This window comes from Coregonus clupeaformis, chromosome 7 (genome assembly GCF_020615455.1).
Source record: "Coregonus clupeaformis isolate EN_2021a chromosome 7, ASM2061545v1, whole genome shotgun sequence".
Classification (NCBI taxonomy): Eukaryota; Metazoa; Chordata; class Actinopteri; order Salmoniformes; family Salmonidae; genus Coregonus; species Coregonus clupeaformis.
In genome coordinates, this window is record NC_059198.1 from 67,248,036 (window position 1) to 67,273,586 (window position 25,551).

General features: G+C 44.5%; 1 pseudogene; it reads left to right on the forward strand.

Annotated features, from left to right (window-relative positions):
• LOC123491285 overlaps positions 1–25,551 on the forward strand; it is a 202,868-nt pseudogene that overhangs the window by 121,134 nt on the left and 56,183 nt on the right.

Genomic DNA, 25,551 nt, shown 5'->3' on the forward strand with positions numbered 1-25,551 from the left:
CACAACCAAATGGTTCCGTAGATGTAACCATAAAATAAAACGGTCTACAGAAATTGAATAGCAACAACGGTCCAGTAGTGAATTGAACATACTGTAGACCAAACCACGACCAACCGTTTTAGAACAGAGACCAAACTAAACCACGACCAAACGGTCCAGCAGTTCCAACCTATCTACTTGCTCTTCTAACTACAATCAAACGCCTTACTGGAGGAGACCAAACTCGACCACAACCAGACAGTACAGCGGTTTGGACCATAACTAACCCAGTCTCCCAGACCAAAACATCTTTCATATCCCAGTATATGTGACAGTGTCCAGCTCCATGCTACAGTCTGAGGGCTGCCTGGCTTGTCTCCCCACCTAAAGAGCTCATTTTCAGGCTAAAGGTGGTCCGGAGGTGGGGGCCCTTTCCTTAACGTGTTGTTGTAAGGCCGGGCAGAGGTTAAGACACACACACACACTACCCTTGTCCCCACACATGACCCCCTCTCTCTCTGCACACACACACTACCCTTGTTCACACACACACACACACACACACACCGCCACTGCCCAAAATTGCAAGACAGCGCAAAAAGACAAGCTTAGAAAAACACCTGCCCAATTAAAGGCTGGCGTATCCAATTTCAAACAAGCCCATGGCCAGGCAGAGGGGAAAAAAGACTGAGGCTGCCTGTTGCCTTTCAGCTCAGAGTAACCCCATGGGCCATCCCAGCCAATTAGCCTCACCAAACAGAACAAGATTGGCTTTATAGCATAGGATAAATATCAGACAGGGATTAGGGTAATCTGCCTAGAGGTAGAGGGCATTTTAAAAACACACACACGCATATGAACGCTTGCACACTTAACCACATACCCAGACTAACACACACCACCGCCAGCTCAGACGGTGTGTTTTGAGGATGTAAAATGAATGTGACGTGAAAAATGAAAAAAGCCCTAGGGATTGGGGGATAGACGGAGAGGTGGAGAGGAGCGAGGGAGACGTAAGGGGTCTGATTCATAGACCCTAGGAGGGCCCTAATTACCACTGATCCTTAGTATTAAAGAGCCGATAGATACTCTTGGTGGGGGTCTCACTGTGACACCCCCAGCACACACAACTATGCACATAGGCAACACCTACATGTCCACGCACATACACACACATTCCATAAACACATGCACATACACGATAATATTGACATTTGTAGACGCTGGTAGAAGATGAAGCTCTTACATAACCACAGCTGACAATTACTGACACTTTGTCACTTGAAAAAGGGCAGCGAAAGATACAGTTTTATTACACATTTGATATATGTTAAGGCCAAATCCTAACTTGATACTCCAGAGAATGATTTTACACACAGGTTTGAGTTGTGTATGTACACTGAGTGTACACAACATTAGGAACAACTTCCTAATATTGAGTTGCACCCATTTTGCCCTAAGAACAGCCTTAATTTGTCGGGGTATGGACTCTACAAGGTGTCGAAAGCGTTCCACAGGGATGCTGGCCCGTGTGGACTTACAGTTTTGTCAAGTTAACTGGATGTCCTTTGGGTGGACCATTCTTGATACACACAGGAAACTGTTGAGCGTAAAAAACTCAGCAGAGTTGCAGTTTTTAACACACTCAAACCGGTGTGCCCGGCACCTACTACCATACCCCGTTCAAAGGCACTTACATTTTCTGTCTTGCCCATTCACCCTCTGAATGGCACACATACACTATCCACACATACCTAAAATCATAATCATTGTAGAGCAAATTATGGACTCCTTTGAATCTGTATATTTCTCCAAAACTCTGTTGTCCTGAGTCTGCACAGAACTGCCAGGACCTAGGATCATTGGAGACACTCAAGTTTTTTAATCCGGTATCTCTCGACACATTCACGAAAATAGTCATGGTCTCTAAACCTTCCAGCTGCCGACTGGACCCTATTCCAACTAAACTACATAGATGCTAGTTCTAGGTCCCAAGAAACAAAGAGATCTGCTGTTTGATCTGACAATTAATCTTGATGGTTGTACAGTCATCTCAAATAAAACTGTGAATGACCTTGGTGTTACTCTGGACCATGATCTCTCTTTTGAAGAACATATCAAGAATATTTCAAGGGCAGCTTTCTTCCATCTTCGTAACATTGCAAAAATCAGAAATGTTTTGTCCAAAAATGATGCAGAAAAGCTAATCCATGCTTTTGTCACTTTTAGATTAAACTACTGCAATGCTCTACTCTCCGGCTACCAGGCTAAAGCACTAAATAAACTTCAGTTAGAGCTAAATACGGCTGATAGAATCTTGACTAGAACCAAAAGATTTGATCATATTATTCCAGTACACGTACGCTACGGTCACAAGACACAGGCCTCCTTATTGTCCCTAGAATTTCTAAGCAAACAGCTGGAGGCAGGGCTTTCTCCTATAGAGCTCAATTTTTATGGAATGGTCAGCCTATCCATGTGAGAGACGCAGACTCGGTCTCGACCTTTAAGTCTTTACTGAAGACTCATTTCTTCAGTAGGTCCTATGATTTGAGTGTAGTCTGGCCCAGGGGTGCAAAGGTGAACGGCAAGGCATTGGAGTGACGAACCACCCTTGCTGTCTCTGCTTGGCCGGCTCTGGCTTACTAGTGCTCTTCCATGCCCTCCCTAGGAGGGGTGTGTCATGTCGTGCCAGGCTTTTTTCGCTATACTCGACTTAAGTGGGTTGAGTCACTGACATGATCTTCCTGTCCGGTTTTGCGCCCCCTCGGGCTTGTGCTGTGGAAGAGATCTTTCGTGGGCTATACTCAGCCTTGTCTCAGGGTAGTAAGTTGATGGTCTGTTGATATCCCCCCCCGTCTCAGCCTCTAGTTTCTATGCTGCAATAGTCTATGTGCCGGTGGGGCTAGGGTCAAGTCTGTCCTATCTGGTGAAATGATCCTGTCTTATCTGGTGTCCTGTGTGAACTTAAGTATGCTCTCTCTCTCACTCTCACACTCAAACTCACACACGCATTTATATATATATATTTGACCCTGCTGGTCATCTATGAACGTTTGAACATCTTGAAGAATGATCTGGCCTTAATGGCCATGTACTCTTATAATCTCCACCAGTCACAGCCAGAAGAGGACTGGCCATACTCTCAGAGCCTGGTTACTCTCTAGGTTTCTTCCTAGGTCCCTGCCTTTCTAGGGAGTTTTTCCTAGCCACCGTGCTTCTGCATTGCTTACTGTTTGGGTTTTTAGGCTGTGTATCTATATAAGCACTTTGTGACATCTGCTGATGTAAAAAGGGCTTTATAAATTTGATTTGATGTCTCAAGTCTTAATAATCCCCTTAATCTAAACTGATTGGAGTGGATTTAACAAGTGACATCAATAAGGGATCATAGCTTTCACCTGGATTCACCTGGTCAGTCTTTCATGGAAAGAGCATCATGTTTTGTGCACTCATTGTATATCTCACGATAGGATTCAGTCTCTGTGATTGGCTGTTGATCATGCTCTTCTTCCTGTCACTCAGGGGGCTGTGAGCCAATCGCGGAGGCTGTTGCAGACCTGGAGGAGCCGCCCCTGCAACAGGAGTCAGCCGCCAAGTTCATGAAGAAGAAACAGCCGTCCAAGAAAGTCAAGCCCAAGACAGGTCAGTCAGGGGATGGACACACACACACACACACACACACACAAACTCAGACCCCGAGTGTGGAAAGCTCATCCTTAGCTTATGATTCACCCTCCTTTAGCGCGTGCTGTGTATGACTGGTCTCATGTCTGCTGGGGTAGTGCTTATGCTGTGTTCAGGTCGTGCTGATGCTGTTCTCATATTAGGCTCACACTGAGCTCAAGCTCTGTTCGATGTCTTTCTCTCTCTCTCTTCCATCTGGTTCTACTCTCCTCCCTCGCTCCATCTCTCCCTCCCTAATTGGATGTAATAGCTGGCAAATTGCAATTTTTCCGGTCATTATCAAAGTTGAGATTTTGGGGGGGCGCTCCAAATAGTTTTTTAATCAAATTAATTAAAGCTGTAGTTGGACTGACTGCTGTAACTAAGGAGGAGGCACAGGGCTTTTTTTCTATCCACCCTCAGAGCGGGACGTTTTTTTCTGTTTTGATTTCCGAACGTAATTTGTCTTGACCTATTGTGTGTGTGTGTGTGTGGGTGTGTGTCTCTGATAAACAATCATCAGTCGTAGACAGACAGAAGGGAATTCCATATTAAATTCCCATGTTGACGAAATAGAGACTTAATTGAATAAATGAATGCAACAGACTGAAAGCTCCTTCTGTAGCTGATGAATGTGAGAGGTATAGAGGGAAGGGATACTGCCACACACACCACTCTTTCTCCACATAGACAATCCTGGTTTGAATTGAGCACAAATCCATGTTTGTCTTTTCTAAGACGAAGTTGGATGGCTTTGAAGAGCACTAAACATGAGTGGTTAGACGTGAGCAGATGGTGTGTGGGTTGTGTCGGCAGTCCATGTGCCTTTTTGTGTGGTTAATCCACCCAGGCGTCGCCGCTAATGAGCTGAGCCCCACTGAGGAGGTGTGGGAGACACAGACAGGCGACGCTTGGGGATCGTTAAGAACACACGCATACACACTACACACTCACATAAACACACGTCCATGAGACACACATATTGCTCCATGAGACACACACACACTTCCTCTACATAAAGCCCACACACATACTCTGGGCACATGCATTTACATCCATACGCTCGATCACACCCAGATACAATTGAAAAACATACATTTTTTCAGAACTCTTAGATCAAATGCCCGTCATGTGCACACAAAAGGGATGCGGTGTAATTAAAAATCCATTCCACAAGCCAATTAAAAGAACCAGAACAAAAACACAGAGGAAAAACAAACAAACAAAAGACGTGCATTTCCCTTGTTAATGCTAATGAGAGAGAATACCACACAGACCCCCACACAACACACACACACACTGAGGTAAGAATCTGTGGAGTGGTTACACCATGATTCAGAGTTGTATTGGATAGGCCATGTGCTGGCTTTTCATGTATATGACTTAAGCCTTCCGCATGCTTCGGCTGGCGAACCGAACGAGTGTGCTTGCATACTCCCTTAAAAGACCTTCTCTTGAAAAACGAGAAAAAGCAGCAATAGTACTGTTTGTCTATATTGAGACCCCGTAGTCAGTATACACATCCTCAAAATAGTCTCAATTATTCTAAGATAACTCAAGAAACCAGTAATTAATTGACATTTTTGTCGAGATCTTAGTCGCGCAATTTTACATATAACTAAGATGTTTGGTACAGTATTTCTGAAGTGAAATTTTTTGCATGAAAACGATTCGGCTCTCATTGAATGACAACAAACACTTAATTGAAGAATCCCTACTGTTGACCAATCACAGACGAATTGGCGTAGACTTCAGCTACCGACTTCTGCTTGCCTCAAGAAAAAAAATGTGTGTGCACAAAGAGCCGAAAAAACCCTTGCCGAAGACCAAAACGTAACAAAATGTTCCGAACTGTTTCGGATGGGAAGCATGCGGACGGCTTTACCAAAAGAACAGTGAGATGGATGGTTCCCTTTCTAGAGTCATTTAGGGAGAGTGGCCCACTGAAGTCAGTGATGGTCAGGCTCTATTGAGGACGCCTCTTGTGGTGCAACCCATCTGGCCTCTATTGAGAATCAAATCAAACTTTATTTATTGCATTTAAAATCGCAAAACACTACATTAAAACAATAAATGACAAAAGGGAAAGCAAACAGGAAGCCGTAAAGAGGATGAATAAAATACCATAAGAACACAGATGTGTAAAAAAAAATTGCTTATTAAAGGCCCGGCTAAAAAGGTGGGTTTTTATAAATGATTTAAAAACCTCATTGGTGTCTGCCCCTCTTACTTGACAGGGCAAGCTGTTCAATATCTGAGGGGCTTTACAGGCAGCCAGTGTAGTGCAGATAAAACTGGAGTGATGTGTTCATGCCTTGGAGTGTTGGTTAAAATGTGAGCTGCAGTGTTCTGTACAAGTTGTACGCTTTTAATAATAGAGTCTGAGCAGCTGGAAAGGAGGGTATTACAATAGAAACAAATGCATGGACCAATTTTTCAGCATCTGGAAAATTCTGGAAATGTTCCTGAGATGGAAGGATGCTGTTCTGGATATGCTTTTTATGTGGTTGTCAAAAGTTAGGCTGGGGTCAAAGGTGACACCAAGGTTTTTAACAACCATGTTTGGTGTGATGGGGAAACCATTCATGTTAAGAGTAAGTTTGGATACTTTATTTATGAGTTTCTTGTGGCCAAGTAGCATAATTTCTGTCTTATCAGAGTTTAAAAGCAAGAAGTTGGTTGTCATCCAGTGTTTAACATCTGTGATGCATTTCTCAAGGCGGGCTAACTGTGACGTATTGTCTGGTTTAGCAGATAAATACAACTGAGTGTCATCAGCATAGCAATGAAAGTGCATGTTGTGCTTACGAATGACATTACCCAGGGGTAGCATGTATACTTCAGGAAACAGCAGAGGGAGCACGCCCCTATCCACATCCAAGGGACCACAGTGGAGAAGGTGAAAAGCTTCAAGTTCCTCGGCGTACATATAACTGACGATCTGAAATGGTCCACCCACACAGACAGTGTGGTAAAGAAGGCGCAACAGCACTGGCTTGGCACCTAAAACCCTCACAAACTTTTACAGATGCGCAATTGAGAGCATCCTGTCGGACTGTATCACCGCCTGGTACGGCAACTGCAACGCACGCAACCGCAGGGCTCTCCAGAGGGTGGTGCGGTCTGTCCAACACATCACCGGGGGCAAACTACCTGCCCTCCAGGACACCTACAGCACCCGATATCACAGGAAGGCCAAAAAGATCATCGATTACAACAACCACCCGAGCCACGGCCTGTTCACCCCGCTATCATCCAGAAGGCGAAGTCAGTACAGGTCCATCAAAGCTGGGACCGAGAGACTGAAAAACAGCTTCTATCTGAAGGCCATCAGACTGTTAAATAGCCATCGCTAGCCGGCTTCCTCCCGGTTACGCAACCCTGCACCTTATAGGCTGCTGCCCTATAGACATAGACTTGAAATCACTGGCCACTTTAATCATGTTTACATATTTTTGCTTTACTCATCTCATGTATATACTGTATTCTATTCTACTGTATTTTAGTCTATGCCACTCCGACATTGCTCGTCCTAATATTTTTTATTTATTTATAATATTTACTTTTAGATTTGTGTGTATTGTTGTGAATTGTTAGATACTACTGCACTGTTGGAGCTAGAAACACAAGCATTTCGCTACACCCACAATAACATCTGCTAAATATGTGTATGTGACCAATAACTTTTGATTCAATTTTGATTTGATTTATAGTGAAAATAAAACGGGTCCAAGCACAGAACCTTGAGGAATGCCAAATTCAACCTTAGAACGTTCCGATGAATTATCACCCAGCTGAACAAATTGATACCGCTCGGAAAGGTATAATTTGAGCCAGTTAAGAATCTGTCCTCGTAGACCAACCAAGTCTTCTAACCTCTTAATGAGGATAGCATGATCAATAGTGCCAAAGGCAGCAGCACTTAAATCTAAGAGAACAAGAATAGCGACATGACCACAGTCAGAGGACAGCAGTAGGTCATTTACTACTTTAACTAGTGCCGTCTCAGAGCTGTGAAATGGTCTAAAACCAGATTGGGCTACAGTATTCTGTAGTATCTTATTCAGCAGCTGGGCTACAGTATTCTGTAGTATCTTAAAAAGGAAGGGGTGGTTTGAGATCAGCCTATAGTTCTTAAGATCATCTGGATCAAGTGTTTTTTTTTGTGTGGTTTAATTACAGCCAATTTGAGAGATTCAGGAACTAACCCCGATTGGAGAGATGTGCTTATAATGTTGAGCATTGGTTTGCATATTACCTGGAGAAGTTCTTTGACCAGCTTTGTGGGTATGGGGTCAAGTTGGCAGGTGGTAGGCTTGTTGTGCATAATAAGTTTAACCATGTCATCATGGTCAGGGGTGTAAAACAGTCCAGAGTAGCTGTGGTCTCCTCATAATTCTGTTGGGTTTGTGGCATATTAGACGTATTAGTCGAGATTTTAGCTCTAATTGTGGGAACTTTGTCATTAAAAAACGTAATCAAATCATTACAGGTGAGGCTAGAGAAATGCTCAGGGCAGGCTGGGGCGTGCTTCTCTGTGAGGCTGGCTAGGGTGCTGAAGAGAAATCTAGGGTTATTTTTGTTATCTATTAATTTAGAGAAGTAGGCCACACGCACAGAGGCTAGGGCTTGCTTGTACTCTGTGAATCTGTTGGATAGGTCAAAGAAGCATTCCTTCACTCAGTCAATCCTGCTTTAGAAGCCTCCTGGACTGGTCCAGACCTATTTAATAAAGAGAGTTCGCTTCGACACGCATATACTGTACGTTGACTTTTTGAAAAACACATGACCATCTGCATTGATGTTGTTTATAAATGATGCCATACACTACTTTTATTTATAATAGTATTTATTTATTGGCCCTCCAACACCCCCCGCTTCGAGGACAAAAGTACTTTTGTTACAAATACATTTTTAGATACAGTGCCTTCAGAAGGTATTCACACCCCTTGACTTTTTTACATTTTGTTATGTTACAGCCTGAATTTAAAATGGATTAAATGTCACTGGCCAACACACAATACCTCATAATGTCAAAGTGGAATTATGTTTTTAGACATTTTTACAAATTAATTAAAAATGAAAAGCTGAAATGTCTTGAGTCAATAAGTATTCAATAAGTTCAGGAGTAAAAATGTGCTTAACAAGTCACATAATAAGTTGCATGGAATCAATATGTGTGCAATAAAAGTGTTTAACATGATTTCTTTATGACTACCTCATCTCTGTACCCCACACATACAATTATATGTAAGATCCCTCAGTCTAGCAGTGAATTTCAAACATAGATTCAACCACAAAGACCAGGGAGGTTTTCCAATGCCTCGCAAAGAAGGGCACCTATTGGTAGATAGGTATAAATTATAAAAAGCAGACATTGAATATCCCTTTGAGCATGGTGAAGTTATTAATTACACTTTGGGTGGTGTATCAATACACCCAGTCACTACAAAGATTCAGACGTCCTTCTGAACTCAGTTGCTGGAGAGGAAGGAAACTGCTCAGGGATTTCACCCATGAGGCCAATGGTGACTTTCAAACAGTCAGAGTTTAATGGCTGTGATAGGAGAAAACTGAGAATGGATCAACAACATTGTAGCTACTCCACAATACTAACCTAAATGACAGAGTGAAAAGAAGGAAGCCTGTACAGAATACAATTATTTCAAAACATACATCCTGTTTGCAATAAGGCACTAAAGTAAAACTGCAAAAAATGTGGCTAAGAAATAAACATTATGTCCTGAATACAAAGCGTTAGGTTTGGGGGAAATCCAACACAACACAAAACATCACTGAGTACCACTCTTCATATTTTCAAGCATGGTGGTGGGCGACTTACAGTTAGTGAGTCCATACATTTTCATACTGGTCCCCCGTGGGAATCGAACCCACAACCCTGGCGTTGCAAGCGCCATGCTCTACCAACTGAGCTACATGGGACTACATGATGACTTGATGACAGCCAAGTGTCAGCCAAGTGTAATTGTCTTAGACATTAATCAGGTAGCATCGCTTTCTCCAGTCTGAATTATCCTCCATCCTCTTCGTCCTCTCTTTTGAATCCTGTCTGCTCCAAACAATCTACCAACCAGACCCCCATACCATACCATGCTCCAGGGGTGGGCGGGCTGCATGGGGTTTACCGCCGGCAACGGATATCTGTCTGTCTGAACTTCCTGTGGGCTTTATAGCCCACCTGAGGGGCGTCTCTCTCTGCCTCAGTCTCGCACTCTCTCTCTCTGTCTCTCTCTCTCTCTCTGTATCGCTGCCTCTGTCTCTCTGTGCCTCCCCTGTCCTCCCACTGTCAAACGTCATAAAAACAGAAAACGGAAATAATCCCTAATTAGATTTGTTTGTAATGGAAATCAGAGGAGGAACTGTGTGGTTTGGGTCTTAAAAGAGAGCGAGAGAGAGGGCGCTCTGTCCAGGCATGTCCCTCTTACAACCAAACCACCGCCCATCAGGGAGTGAGAGAGAGGTGGAAAGAGAAGGACATACAAACCAATGTACATACAGTGGGGGAAAAAAGTATTTAGTCAGCCACCAATTGTGCAAGTTCTCCCACTTAAAAAGATGAGAGAGGCCTGTCATTTTCATCATAGGTACACGTCAACTATGACAGAAAAATAGAGATTTTTTTTTCCAGAAAATCACATTGTAGGATTTTTTATGAATTTATTTGCAAATTATGGTGGAAAATAAGTATTTGGTCACCTACAAACAAGCAAGATTTCTGGCTCTCACAGACCTGTAACTTCTTCTTTAAGAGGCTCCTCTGTCCTCCACTCGTTACCTGTATTAATGGCACCTGTTTGAACTTGTTATCAGTATAAAAGACACCTGTCCACAACCTCAAACAGTCACACTCCAAACTCCACTATGGTCAAGACCAAAGAGCTGTCAAAGGACACCAGAAACAAAATTGTAGACCTGCACCAGGCTGGGAACTGAATCTGCAATAGGTAAGCAGCTTGGTTTGAAGAAATCAACTGTGGGAGCAATTATTAGGAAATGGAAGACATACAAGACCACTGATAATCTCCCTCGATCTGGGGCTCCACGCAAGATCTCACCCCGTGGGGTCAAAATGATCACAAGAACGGTGAGCAAAAATCCCAGAACCACACGGGGGGACCTAGTGAATGACCTGCAGAGAGCTGGGACCAAAGTAACAAAGCCTACCATCAGTAACACACTACTCCGCCAGGGACTCAAATCCTGCAGTGCCAGACGTGTCCCCCTGTTTAAGCCAGTACATGTCCAGGCCCGCCTGAAGTTTGCTAGAGTGCATTTGGATGATCCAGAAGAGGATTGGGAGAATGTCATATGGTCAGATGAAACCAAAATATAACTTTTTGGTAAAAACTCAACTCATCGTGTTTGGAGGACAAAGAATGCTGAGTTGCATCCAAAGAACACCATACCTACTGTGAAGCATGGGGGTGGAAACTTCATGCTTTGGGGCTGTTTTTCTGCAAAGGGACCAGGACGACTGATCCGTGTAAAGGAAAGAATGAATGGGGCCATGTATCGTGAGATTTTGAGTGAAAACCTCCTTCCATCAGCAAGGGCATTGAAGATGAAACGTGGCTGGGTCTTTCAGCATGACAATGATCCCAAACACACCGCCTGGGCAACGAAGGAGTGGCTTCGTAAGAAGCATTTCAAGGTCCTGGAGTGGCCTAGCCAGTCTCCAGATCTCAACCCCATAGAAAATCTTTGGAGGGAGTTGAAAGTCCGTGTTGCCCAGCGACAGCCCCAAAACATCACTGCTCTAGAGGAGATCTGCATGGAGGAATGGGCCAAAATACCAGCAACAGTGTGTGAAAACCTTGTGAAGACTTACAGAAAACGTTTGACCTGTGTCATTGCCAACAAGGGGTATATAACAAAGTATTGAGAAACTTTTGTTATTGACCAAATACCTATTTTCCACCATAATTTGCAAATAAATTCATAAAAAATCCTACAATGTGATTTTCTGGATTCTTTTTTCTCAATTTGTCTGTCATAGTTGACGTGTACCTATGATGAAAATTACAGGCCTCTCTCATATTTTTAAGTGGGAGAACTTGCACAATTGTTGGCTGACTAAATACCTTTTTTCCCCACTGTATATGAACTCAAAGAGAGAATTTCCAGGATGGTGGGGGCACACAGCACACAGGCGAAAGCAGAAGAAAGGAGCTAAAGAAAGAAATCAACTTACACCTCTATACCTCCCTCCTTCATCACTGTAGACAAACCACACACACCTTCTACTACCTGTGGCAGACTTAAAAGTAATTAGGCTCCAACTAACCCCCCTGTTAGGGTGTATGGGAGCCAGGAAGCACCTCTAGTACAGTTGAAAGGCTTCAAAAGGTGTCTTGGAAAGAACTGTGCCGCTGCTCACTCTCCTTCTCTTCTCTAGCGGCCTGGTTGAAAGAGAGATGAAAGGGAGAGTGTCTCCTCTCTTCTTTCCTCCTAACCCCCCACGGCCCACCTGGGATCACAGGGACGCCACCTATACCAGACACACACACACAGTTTAGAGACAGAGAGGCGTTGGCCCCCCTGTTCAATCAAAACTGCTAACAGAGTGTATGGTAGCTGAGACACAAATACATTAAAAGAGGAATTATGCTAACTTGTGTTCCTGGAAGACTGGGTTAATTTCAACGATCAGTCCCTGTCTACAGTGACATGTCACCAACATGCCCTCTCAACTTTCACTGAAGCAGCAATACTTTATTGAACAGTACTCTGTCACAGTGGATCACTGAAAGACTCTCTCCCTCCCTTTATTTCCTTGTTCCCTCCATCATGGCCTGGAGGAGACGAGGAGGAGTGGAGGAGGGCGGTGTGTTTATAAGGTCAGCTCCTCTGATGGCTCAGCCCAAACAGCCGAAAGCCAATTACCCCCGAGTCAGTCTCCGGTCAACAGCCACACAATGCAGCTATTATCCATTAGCCATTAGCATCCTCCCATTCTCATGCCTATACTGCTGCCTCAGACCTCACCATTCAATTACCTTACTGTCATCTAGAAGCTGCCAGCTACCGCAAATACAGGGCCACGAGGTTTGTTCCATTAGCCCCATATTATTAGCCTTTTGCTGACATGTTACACTCCTATTACTCAGAAGCAGAAGCAGTGATTGCTATTTGATATCAGTCTTCTACGACCAGACATTGACTGTTATCCTCATACTGCAAGCCCTGTAACAGTTTTGCTCATCCCCTTACTGTGTCTCCAGGGCTGTGGCCAAAGTATATGACCCATGGCTCTCTGCTCAGCATGGGGGGGCCAAAAGCTTGGGGGGTGCGCAGGCAGGCGAATGTGGAAGCAGGAATTTGGGTCTGTTTTATGTTTTTGTTAATGGGGGCTGAGTAGGGAATAGAGAGGCCTTCGATGCCAGACGCCCACGTCAGACACACACAAACACACACACACACAACCACACCTTCGCATCTGTGAAGACACTTAGAGATAAAGTGTGTGTTTTGTCCAAGTGTAAGTGTGTTTATGGTAAGTGTGTGCATGTGTAAACTCGGGAGCAGCATCACCTGGGTAGTGGGGCTCAGAGAGCTAGCCCAGGGGCTGCTGGAAGCATCCACACTTTGGGATAGAAGAGGATACCAACTTTATCATGGTGTCTGTCTGTCTGTCCCTCTGTCCGACTGTCTGTCTGCCTCCACAACCACTAGACTGTAACACCCATAGCACTATGTCATCTGTATGTCAGAATATTCGTCGTCAGATGATGTTTGTGATTGTACAACCATCTATACGGTCTTTAAATTGTGTAAGCCTTTAACCATCCGTTTATGAAGTACAGGAGGATGTAACCAATAGATCAGGAGGATGTAACCAATAGATCAGGAGGATGTAACCAATAGATCAGGAGGATGTAACCAATAGATCAGGAGGATGTAACCAATAGATCAGGAGGATGTAACCAATAGATCAGGAGGATGTAACCAATAGATCAGGAGGATGTAACCAATAGATCAGGAGGATGTAACCAATAGATCATGTTTTAGGCAGCAGTGAGCTACTGCTAGAGTAGATGTGTTAGCAACTCCATATCAATGCTGCCGCTTTCCATGTGTTTAACACAGCTTCGATGGCTGGCTCAGGCTCCATTGATTGGGAGTGAATGTGATGCCTGGTGTTGTAATGTGTCTGTAATGTTTCCCTAATGTTTCTGCCCTACTTTATCTAATGGGTTATTTTTAGCGCCACGCGGCTAATGCTAATGATGATTTGTGCTAACGCTGGAGATGATGACAGTGCCCCAGACATGCGGGCAGTCAGGCAGGCCAGCTAGCAGATTGGGTTGCACTGATATAGAGGGTGAGAGATGTCGGCTTGCTGGGAGAATGTCAGGAGATTTTGTGGACGTCGGGAGACTTTTGGGACCACCGCAAGACTTCTGTGAGACTGCAGTGAAAATGTTGAGAGTTTTTGAGACCGTTGTGCGAATGGTGTGAGACTTTTTTTTTGAGAAATTACATTGTGAATAGTGCAGGAAGTTTCTACTAATGTAGCACTGGGGCGTTTTAGACCGTTGAGAGACTGTATTGAGAATGTTGTGACTTTGTTCAAGACCTGTTGTGAGACCTGTTGTCATGAAAACGTTATCGATGCGCCTCAAACCATAGATGGTGATGTCATCCCACTCGTCTCCCACCCACAAATCCTTATTATCTATCAGCCAATCAAGACCCTGACTCTTACTTTGACTTCCTGTTCAATAGATATGCAGTAGGATCTTAATTTGATCCCCCTTTTGCAGGAAAACTTTATTGCAATGCAGGAAATATAAAAACTTGTAGTGTATTTGAGATTTAAAAAGGCTTCTGAAGTCTGTAATTTTCAGACTTGATTTTTCCTTATGAAAAATGTATCAACCCCCCAAAAAAGTCAATTAATTATAATCCACATAATAATTCATATTTCCTGTTGCTGCAGGATTATTTTCCTGCTGTAGCACACTGGCTCAAATTTAAGATCCTACATCTGTAAATAGTCTACATTGCAAGAAATTAAGTGGCTGAATTGTAGGCTCTTACATTTTACCTAACAATCAACCAATCAAATCTCAGATTCCATCAGTTGCCCAATCACAGGCCCTTCTCTGGCCCTTCCTTCTCACATTGTTTTTTCAGCTGGTTTTCTGATTTGTCCTCTCTTTTTTTGTGTCAAAACATTCCGAGTTTAAGCCCATGCTGTTCTCTCCCCCTCTATCAGAGCAAATCGGCACATCTATCCCATTTTGTACACACATCCCATTAAAATCCCATTAACTCCAGTATTCCCGGGAACGCAGAGAGAGAGAGAGCGGGGAGAGACCAGGAGCTGTGTAACCATGATAACCATCAGCAGCCATTCCCACAGAGGTGGAAACACAGATGTGCCTCTTATTTCCCCGAATCCCGGTCGGCTAGCTAGCATGTGGGAAGGAGATGGTGTTTGTCCTGGAGTGTCTGTTTGCACTGTAGCCGTAGGGAATCTCCTTGAATGAATGAATGAATGAATGAATGAGCTTCCTTTGGGAATGTTTGGTTCGGATGGAGGGTTTCCAGTCTGTGAAACTGGATTTCCGACTTCAGAAATTAACACTTCCAGTGCCAGGCAGCATATACATTCAATAGGATCCAAAAGGTAATTAGGTTCAGCCATTCGACTGAAGAATGTTGTACTGCTGTAACGGGTTGTGTTGAGGATACCTGTTGTTAAAAGTGAGTCCCAGTGTGAGTCTACACACTCGCATGTGTGTGCACACTATTTCTCTCTCACACACAGACACACACACACACTTACCCACTCTGGGGTCCCATGTGCAGAGTATCCCTTTTCTAAATAAAACAAGCTTGCAGGGAAGTAGGCCCTAGACAGAGGCAGGGGCGTGAGTTTGCTCTGTAATAAAAGCTGCTTTCGTTTGACAAGTTGTGCTTTTAACAAGAGACCTTTAATTTTTGCGAGAAGGAAGCAATGAATTGTAAAGTATACTTTTCCAGAGCTGGGCCGTTAAGTGTGCCGTGTACACCATTGCTCACGGGAACGGCCCCGGCAATGGTTAACACATGTTATTTCTTTCTCTGGTCTCTTCAAGTTTCTCTCTCTTTAGTATCTCTCCATTCACTCTCTCTATTTCTCTCTAGAACCAGACCCTTGTGTAGTCTCTCTAGTTTCAGTCTTCCTATATCTCTCTGTCAATATGTCCTTCTTTCACCATTCATTCAAAATTCTAAACCTCTCTTTCCAGCTCTCTTTTCTCTAAAAGCCCCTTTCCATCTGACGTAACAACAACGTGTGTGTGTGTGTGATGAGCAACATCAGTCTGGCCATCCTGGTTTAGGTTTAGGTTTAGGTTTGTCAATTTGTACGGGGGGCAGAGAGCAGGTCAGGGGTGAGGGGTTAGGTGGGGGGTAATCATCAGCTGTCACTTGCTATAAGCTGAGACATGAATATTGGAGGGGATGGGGGTGGGGGAAGTTTGGGAGCGTGCACGCGGGGGGGGTCGGTAGCCACTGAGCCGAGACTGAGAACACATGCCTCAGCAGACACACACACACACACACACACATACACACACACCGCTGGTCCAATATCCTCAACACCCCAACGAGCCCCCAAAGCCTCACCAGCAACCTCCTTATAGCCCCTGGTGCCTTGGCCAAGGCCTATGTGTTGACATTGAGGTTTGTTTAGGACCAGGGGAGGGAGGAGGTAAAGGAGAGAGGGGGTGAAGGGAGGGAACAGAGGAGTAGAAAGAAGTAAAGGAGGAAAAGAGCGAGGGTCCAAAGCAGAATGCCAGTCCAGATGTGGAGTGTGTGGTTTTACAGTACGACCCCATTGCCATGGGGACTCAATAAGGTCAAAGTTCATGGAGTAAAAAGCTCAATTGGGGAGTGTTGAAAATATCAGACTCTGTTTGGACCGCTAACTCTCTCTCCTTTTCTGCCTCTCTGTCTCTCTGTGCCCATGTCTTTCTTTCCCTCTGCCTCCCTCATACACTTTCTCCCCCTCATCTTCCCCAATTTCCCCTGCACTTTCCCTCATTCTTCCCCCTTAGCTCTTCTCTCCCTCCCCTTCCTCTCTCTTCTCAGAGCTGTCCTTGTGTGTGATCACAGTGGACATGATTACTTTCCTTAATTAGTCCTGTAGAGGGTGGGCTATGCTCCATGGCAAATATTGAGCCATGGAAATGAGAGCCATTTCCAGGTACACGTACACACACACACATACACTACATAAACTCCGACCCAACACGCATACACACACAAGTACACACACGTACCAAGGCAGAGCCGTGTGGATGGCGTGCCCTGTCGCCACATTTCTTTAATTGCATTAATTAATTCGATCTGACGAGCACCAACTGTGCAAACCAAAGAGGAAACCCAAGAGTGACGCAGGGAGAACGTTGAGGAAACGCTGGCAGGAAAACACTGGGTAGGTTCCCTTCTCTCTCTGTGGCCGGCTGCCATGGGCCAGTGTCTGGGACAGAGGGCTCTGTGAGAAGCTGCAGGGTCACACACACACACACACACACACACACACACACACACACACACACACACACAGCCTCATGCATGTTCTTACCAAAGCTTTCTTTACATGCTCTCTTGTGCAAACCTGGCCCAGTCTCTTACTCTGAAACTGATGCCACACAACGATTACTTACTCCCTTCAATGACCTTTGTAAGACACACACACACACACACACACTTGTTACTGACTCATGGAGACTTTGTGGTATGTACACAGACACACACACATATACTGAGATCAGGGTTATTATCCGTGCTGGTAGAGGTGGGTAAGGGTTGAGTGTAGCGTAGTGTCCTGTGTCCACTCTGTCCCCTCTACAATCACTTCCTGTGTGTTGAAGCCTGGCCGTCTTTTGTTCTGTCTAAATCCCTCTTCCTGCCCCTTCCTGATCCTGCCTGCCCACCCCAGCACTACTGGAGGACAGGTCAGCACATCTCACCGTGTGTGTGTGTCTCACACTGGCACACACGTCCAACACATGGACAATGTCAAGCTGATAAGTATGAGCTCATCACACTGCTATTTTTCCATAGTTAGTGGTGAGGGGAGTTATGTGCAGATGTTTATAGCAATGTGTGTCTGTCTGGGGGGTGTGTGTGTGTGTGACACTGTCTCGGGGAATGAAAGGAGGTTTATTGGAAGCGCTTGGTCTGGGTTACCCTGTGGGTGGAGTAATATGGCTGTGTTGAGTGTTTTTGTGTGTCTGTGTCTGTGCGTGTGTAGGTTGTAGTGTTTCTATAAACAAGTACACACACTTGTACACTTGCCTGTTCGATTCCCTCATGAGCCACTTCAGCGCTACAAATGTGCTCTTAACTACCCCCCCCCCCCTAATTAGTACATCTCATCTCAGTGGGGGTTTATATACTGTCGTAAATCAACGGAGACGTGGATTAAAGCAGCCACCCAGTTCTAACCACTGGAATGCTATCTTGTGTTCTCTGCTGTCTGAACTGTCTGGTGTTCATGTCCATAGGTGTTATGCAAGTATGTCAATACTGTGGATGTAGCCTACAGCACTGTTTCCCTCCTCCAGTACCCCCAACAGCACACATTTTTGTTGTTGCCCCGGACAAACTCACCTGATTCAACTCATTGAGTATGTTTACATGCACATGAATAATTCGTTTTTAAGCTGATTATGGCAGTAGGCAGATTATGCAGTAGTCATGTAAACACCTTCCTCTGCTTATCAAAATGGAAGTAAGCACACGCTGATTAAAACACCTGGTTTTCTGAGCAATCTTTCAAGTTATTAGGACATGTGAACACCTTAATCGGCATTTCAGCTGTTCTATTTGATCTGCGGAAGTGCTAGCAGCAGCCGAGAGCGAGCCTCCCTCTATAGCGCGAGTGAAGTGTGTTCGGAACAACTGAATGTACAGTATGCGTCTTAGAAGTAGTTTTTACATACAAACTTAATATGCCCGAACTCCGACTCAAATATGCTTTCCAATAATAACTTGTTGCCTGATTTCAGATGTGTCCCTGTAAACAGGATTATTAGGAAAATTGTTATTCTTGCAAAGCATGTAAACGTTTTAAACAAACTATTATATTAATCTGACTATCCACAATAATCACATTATTGTATGCATGTAACCGCACTTATTGAGGACTTGATGATTAGTTGACAATTTGAATCAGGTGTTTTTCTGGGGCTACAACTAAAATGAGTGCTGTTGGGGAACTGGAGGACTGGAACCACTGTGTATGATATGTGTGCTTGTGGTTTTATGTATTTATTCAGTTTGTTGATTTGATAGAGACAGATTCAACCTATCACCCATTGACATATTGAATCATCAACAGTCAGGTACATTGCATCTGCTTTTAATGCTAATTCACAGCATCAGCCCCTAGATGGAATTTACAGAAATATTCTCTAAAAGGAGAGTTGATGTTTCTGTAACATCAGAGGAGGCACATTGTGAGAATGTTGACATTGAACAGTCCCTGGCTATGTGGTTGCGACCCAGCCAGTCTGTGTGATGTGGGATGAATGAAAGGGTTAACTGGAGAGGCAGTGGAGCCAGGGAGATTGACCCCAGGGTGACCTTTCTGTGAACTTGTGGTTTAACCCTCCACTACTGGTCATCGAGAGAGAGGCCAATTCTGATATTTTCCTCAATTATAGGCAAAATAGCTGATCTGATTGGTCAAAGGACCAATTTGTGAATAAATGCAGCCAGAGAGACCCAACCTTACTTACCAGACTGGCCTTCTCCAACTTTCAACATTGTATTTCAAAGAGAGACCTGAACTATCCACTGTTGATATAGATGCCCATTGGCCATAGAGGATAAATGTGACCATCTCATTGGCTGATGTGTGGCTCTCATTTTTGATATGTAAACCCATCAGCGCTTTTCAGACTGCAGACAGAACCCTGCCCCTGGTTTCCCCTGGCAACAGCAGAGGGTCAGACTGAGGACGTGCGTTTTTCCTTCCATGCATATTTCTCATCTGATAAGTGCAGCCGGAATACCACACTGATTTATGGGTCACTCGGATAGTGTGTGCGTTAGAGATATGAACTTGGTTGTGTGTGTGTGGGGGGGGTGGATTTGCGTGTCTGGGAATTTGTGTGTGTGTCTCCCGTCAACCCCATGTAAAGTTGACCTTCTGTGTCCTTTCTAGGCAGAGTGGACGTGTGGTCCCCCAGAGCCTAGAGGCCTGCTTCCTCCTCGAACTAGACCTGACTGACTGGCTGAGACCTCTTAGCACTTCCTCTGCTCTCTCTCTCTCTCTCTCTCTCTCTCTCTCTCTCTCTCTCTCTCTCTCTCTCTCTCTCTCTCTCTCTCTCTCTCTCTCTCTCTCAGCCCTGTTCTTCTTTTTCTCTCTTTCTCCACACTCCTTCATCTATCATCCACACTCAGTCATTCATCCGTCATAGCTCAACACCTATACTGGTGGATCTACCTCTCTCTATCCTTCTGTACATGAGCCTGACCCTTCCCCTCTCTCTCAGCCCTCTGTAGTGGGACTTCCTGAGGCAGCCTGACAGGGGAGAGGCCAGGGGGTTTCAGGGGGGTGCCCCAGGTCACTGCCCCCAATGTCGGACCTCCATCATGGAGCTCAGGGGTTAGGTGACTGGGAAGCCTATGGATGGTTGGGAAGGAGTGTGTGTGTCTGTGCGTATGACCTCAGCACCATGCTATGGGCAGTGTTGACAGTGAGTTGTAGCGACATCTGTTCCCCAGTAGGACCCCAGTAGGCCAGCGCTAGAGGCAGAGCCAGCCCTGTTGTGTGTGTACATGTTACAGAGAGGGCTTACAGGGCAGTTTATACCCCCTGAGCCAATCTGATCATCTTAAACCAACACACCGCTAAAGCCCCACAGCTGCCATGGCAAACACAAACAGTCAAGTGCCCTTGACCTCAGTCAAACGCACACACACATACAGTGGGGAGAACAAGTATTTGATACACTGCCGATTTTGCAGGTTTTCCTACTTACAAAGCATGTAGAGGTCTGTAATTGTTATCATAGGTACACTTCAACTGTGAGAGACGTAATCTAAAACAAAAATCCAGAAAATCACATTGTATGATTTTTAAGTAATTAATTTGCATTTTATTGCATGACATAAGTATTTGATCACCTACCAACAAGTAAGAATTCCGGCTCTCACAGACCTGTTAGTTTTTCTTTAAGAAGCCCTCCTGTTCTCCACTCATTACCTGTATTAACTGCACCTGTTTGAACTCGTTACCTGTATAAAAGACACCTGTCCGCACACTCAATCAAACAGACTCCAACCTCTCCACAATGGCCAAGACCAGAAAGCTGTGTAAGGACATCAGGGATAAAATTGTAGACCTGCACAAGGCTGGGATGGGCTACAGGACAATAGGCAAGCAGCTTGGTGAGAGGGCAACAACTGTTGGCGCAATTATAAAAAAATGTTCAAGATGACGGTCAATCACCCTCGGTCTGGGGCTCCATGCAAGATCTCACCTCGTGGGGCATCAATGATCATGAGGAAGGTGAGGGATCAGCCCAGAACTACACGGCAGGACCTGGTCAATGACCTGAAGAGAACTGGGACCACAGTCTCAAAGAAAACCATTAGTAACACACTACGCCGTCATGGATTAAAATCCTGCAGCGCACACAAGGTCCCCCTGCTCAAGCCAGCGCATGTCCAGGCCCGTCTGAAGTTTGCCAATGACCATCTGGATGATCCAGAGGAGGAATGGGAGAAGGTCATGTGGTCTGATGAGACAAAAATTTAGCTTTTTGGTCTAAACTCCACTCGCCGTGTTTGGAGGAAGAAGGATGAGTACAACCCCAAGAACACCATCCCAACCATGAAGCATGGAGGTGGAAACATCATTCCTTGGGGATGCTTTTCTGCAAAGGGGACAGGACGACTGCACCGTATTGAGGGGAGGATGGATGGGGCCATGTATCGCAAGATCTTGGCCAACAACCTCCTTCCCTCAGTAAGAGCATTGAAGATGGGTCGTGGCTGGGTCTTCCAGCATGACAACGACCGAAACACACAGCCAGGGCAACTAAGGAGTGGCTCCGTAAGAAGCATCTCAAGGTCCTGGAGTGGCCTAGCCAGTCTCCAGACCTGAACCCAATAGAAAATCTTTGGAGGGAGCTGAAAGTCCGTATTGCCCAGCGACAGCCCCGAAACCTGAAGGATCTGGAGAAGGTCTGTATGGAGGAGTGGACCAAAATCCCTGCTGCAGTGTGTGCAAACCTGGTCAAGACCTACAGGAAACGTATGATCTCTGTAATTGCAAACAAAGGTTTCTGTACCAAATATTAAGTTCTGCTTTTCTGATGTATCAAATACTTATGTCATGCAATAAAATGCAAATTAATTACTTAAAAATCATACAATGTGATTTTCTGGATTTTTGTTTTAGATTCCGTCTCTCACAGTTGAAGTGTACCTATGATAAAAAATTACAGACCTCTACATGCTTTGTAAGTAGGAAAACCTGCAAAATCGGCAGTGTATCAAATACTTGTTCTCCCCACTGTATACAGTACCAGTCAAAAGTTTGGACACACCTACTCATTTTTCTTTATTTTTACTATTTTCTACATTGTAGAACAATAGGGAAGACATCAAAACTATTAAATAACACACATGGAATCATGTAGTAACCAAAAATGTGTTAAACAAATCAAGATTGAGATTTTTCAAAGGAGCCACCCTTTGCCTTGATGACAGCTTTGCACACTCTTGGCATTCTCTCAACCAGCTTCATGAGGTAGTCACCTGGAATGCATTTCGATTAACAGGTGTGTCTTGTTAAATTGTGGAATTTCTTTCCTTCTTAATGCGTTTGAGCCAATCAGTTGTGTTGTGACAAGGTAGGGGTGGTATACAGAAGATAGCCCTATTTGGTAAAAGACCAAGTCCATATTATGGCAAGAACAGCTCAAATAAGTAAAGAGAAACGACAGTACATCATTACTTTTAAGACATGAAGGTCAGTAAAAATGGAACATTTCAAGAACGTTGAAAGTTTCTTCAAGTGCAGTCGCAAAAACCATCAAGCGCTATGATGAAACTGGCTCTCATGAGGACCGCCACAGGACAGGAAGACCCAGAATTACCTCTGCTGCAGAGGATAAATTCATTAGAGTTACCAGCCTCAGAAATCGGCAATTAACTGCACCTCAGATTGCAGCCCAAATAAATGCTTCACAGAGTTCAAGTAACAGACACATCTGCAAAGAAACCACTACAAAGGACACCAATAAGAAGAAGAGACTTGCTTGGGCCAAGAAACACGAGCAATGGACATTAGACCGGTGGAAATCTGTCCTTTGGTCTGATGAGTCCAAATTTGAGATTTTTGGTTCCAACCACAGTGTCTTTGTGAGACGCCAGGGTTGTGGGTTCGTTTCCCACGGGGGGCCAGTATGAAAAATGTAAGCACTCACTAACTGTAAGTCGCTCTGGATAAGAGCGTCTGCTAAATGACTAAAATGTAAAATGTAGATGAACGGATGATCTCCGCATGTGTGGTTCTCACCGTGAAGCATGGAGGAGGAGGTGTGGGGGTGCTTTGCTGGTGACACTGTCTGTGATTTATTTAGAATTCAAGGCACACTTAACCAGCATGGCTACCACAGCATTCTGTAGCAATACGCCATCCCATCTGGTTTGCGCTTGGTGGGTCTATCATTAGTTTTTCAACAGGACATTGACCCAAAACACACCTACAGGCTGTGTAAGGGCTATTTGACCAAGAAGGAGAGTGATGGAGTGCAGCAACAGATGACCTGGCCTCCACAATCACCTGACCTCAACCCAATAGAGATGGTTTGGAATGAGTTGGACTGCAGAGTGAAGGAAAAGCAGCCAACAAGTGCTCAGCGTATGTGGGAACTCCTGCAAGACTGTTGGAAAAGCATTCCTCATGAAGCTGGTTGAGAGAATACCTAGAGTGTGCAAAGCTGTCAAGGCAAAGGCTCGACTTTGAAGAATCTCATATATAAAATATATTTTGATTTGTTTAACACTTTTTCGCTTGCTACATAATTCCATATGTGTTATTTCATAGTTTTGATGTCTTCATTATTATTCTACAATGTAGACAAGAGTAAAAATAAAGAAAAACCCTTGAATAAGTAGATGTGTCCAAACTTTTGACTGGGGAAGGGTACCAAAACATTTATTCAGCATTGAAGGTCCCCAAGAACATGGTGGCCTCCATCATTCTTAAATGGAAGAAGTATGGAACCACCAAGCTCTTCCTAGAGCTGGCCGCCTGGCCAAACTGAGCAATCGGTGGAGAAGGGCCTTGGTCAGAAACCAATGGTCACTCTGACAGAGCTCCAGAGTTCCTCTGTGGAGATGGTTGTCCTTCTGGAAGGTTCCCCCATCTCTGCAGCACTCCACCAATCAGGCCTTTATGGTAGAGTGGCCAGACGGGAAGCCAGTCCTCAGTAAAAGGCACATGACAGCCCGCTTGGAGTTTGCCAAAAGGCACCCAAAGGACTCAGACCATGAGAAACAAGATTCTCTAGTCTGATGAAACCAAGATTGAACTCTTTGGCCTGAATGCCAAGCGTCACGTCTGGAGGAAACCTGGCACCATCCCTACGGTGAAGCATGGTGGTGGCAGCATCATGCTGTGGGGATGATTTTCAGCGGCAGGGACTGGGAGACTAGTCAGGATCGAGAGAAAGATGAACGGCGCAAAGTACAGAGAGATCCTTGATGAAAACCTGTTCCAGAGTACTCAGGAGCACAGACTGGGGCGAAGGTTCACCTTCCAACAGGACAATGACCCTAAGTACACGGCCAAGACAACACAGGAGTGGCTTCGGGACAAGTCTCTGAATGTTTTTGAGTGGCCCAGCCAGTGCCCGGACTTGAACCCGATCAAACATCTCTGGAGAGACCTGAAAATAGCAGTGCAGCGACGCTCCCCATCCAACCTGACAGAGCTTGAGAGGATCTGCAGAGAAGAATGGGAGAAACTCCCCAAATACAGCTGTGCCAAGCTTGTAGCGTCATACCCAAGACGACTTGAGGCTGTAATCGCTGCCAAAGGTGCTTCCACAAAGTACTGAGTAAAGGGTCTGAAAACGTATGTAAATGTAACATTTCTGTTTTTAATTGTTATAAATTTGCTAAAATTTATAAAAACCTGTTTTTGCTTTGTCTTTGAGGGGTATTGTGTGTAGATTGATGTAGGGGGAAAAAACTATTTAATCCATTTTAGAATAAGGCTGGAACGTAACAAAATCTGGAAAAAGTAAAGGGTTCTGAATACTTTCCGAATGCACTGTATACACGCAAGACACGCACACGCCCTGGCCTCACTCCTACACTATGCTGCTGCAACTCCCTGAAAGTTTTGACATCAAATATAAATAGATTACAAAAAATTCTTCAAAATGTTAATGTAATTTCCACGCTACACTAACACGACTCACTGCACTGAATTACTGAAAATCTTGAATACATTTTTTAAAAATTATTTAGACATTAAATCATGGATTACCTATTCCCTTATTTTGAAATATCTACTGCGTTTTTGTCCAACTTGGCCTTTAGACCAGCGCTCCATAAACCCTGATCTAGGAACAGATTTCCTAATCCCAATGCTAATGTCCACCACTGGAGGCTGAGGCGTAACATAGATCTCAGGCCAGTCCTTAGGAGTGACTGTGTTATTTAGTGAACAGGTCAGGGAGGGGTGCGAGGTGTTGACAGGTGGAGAGGCCACATGAGAACTAATTATGTTTATTTGTTGGTTTTTAACTGGAGAGGGAGCTATAAAACTGTAAATCTCACACACACACACACACACACACACACACACACACACACACACACACACTGGACGAGTTGAAGCGTAAGAGAGAAAGCAGGTTT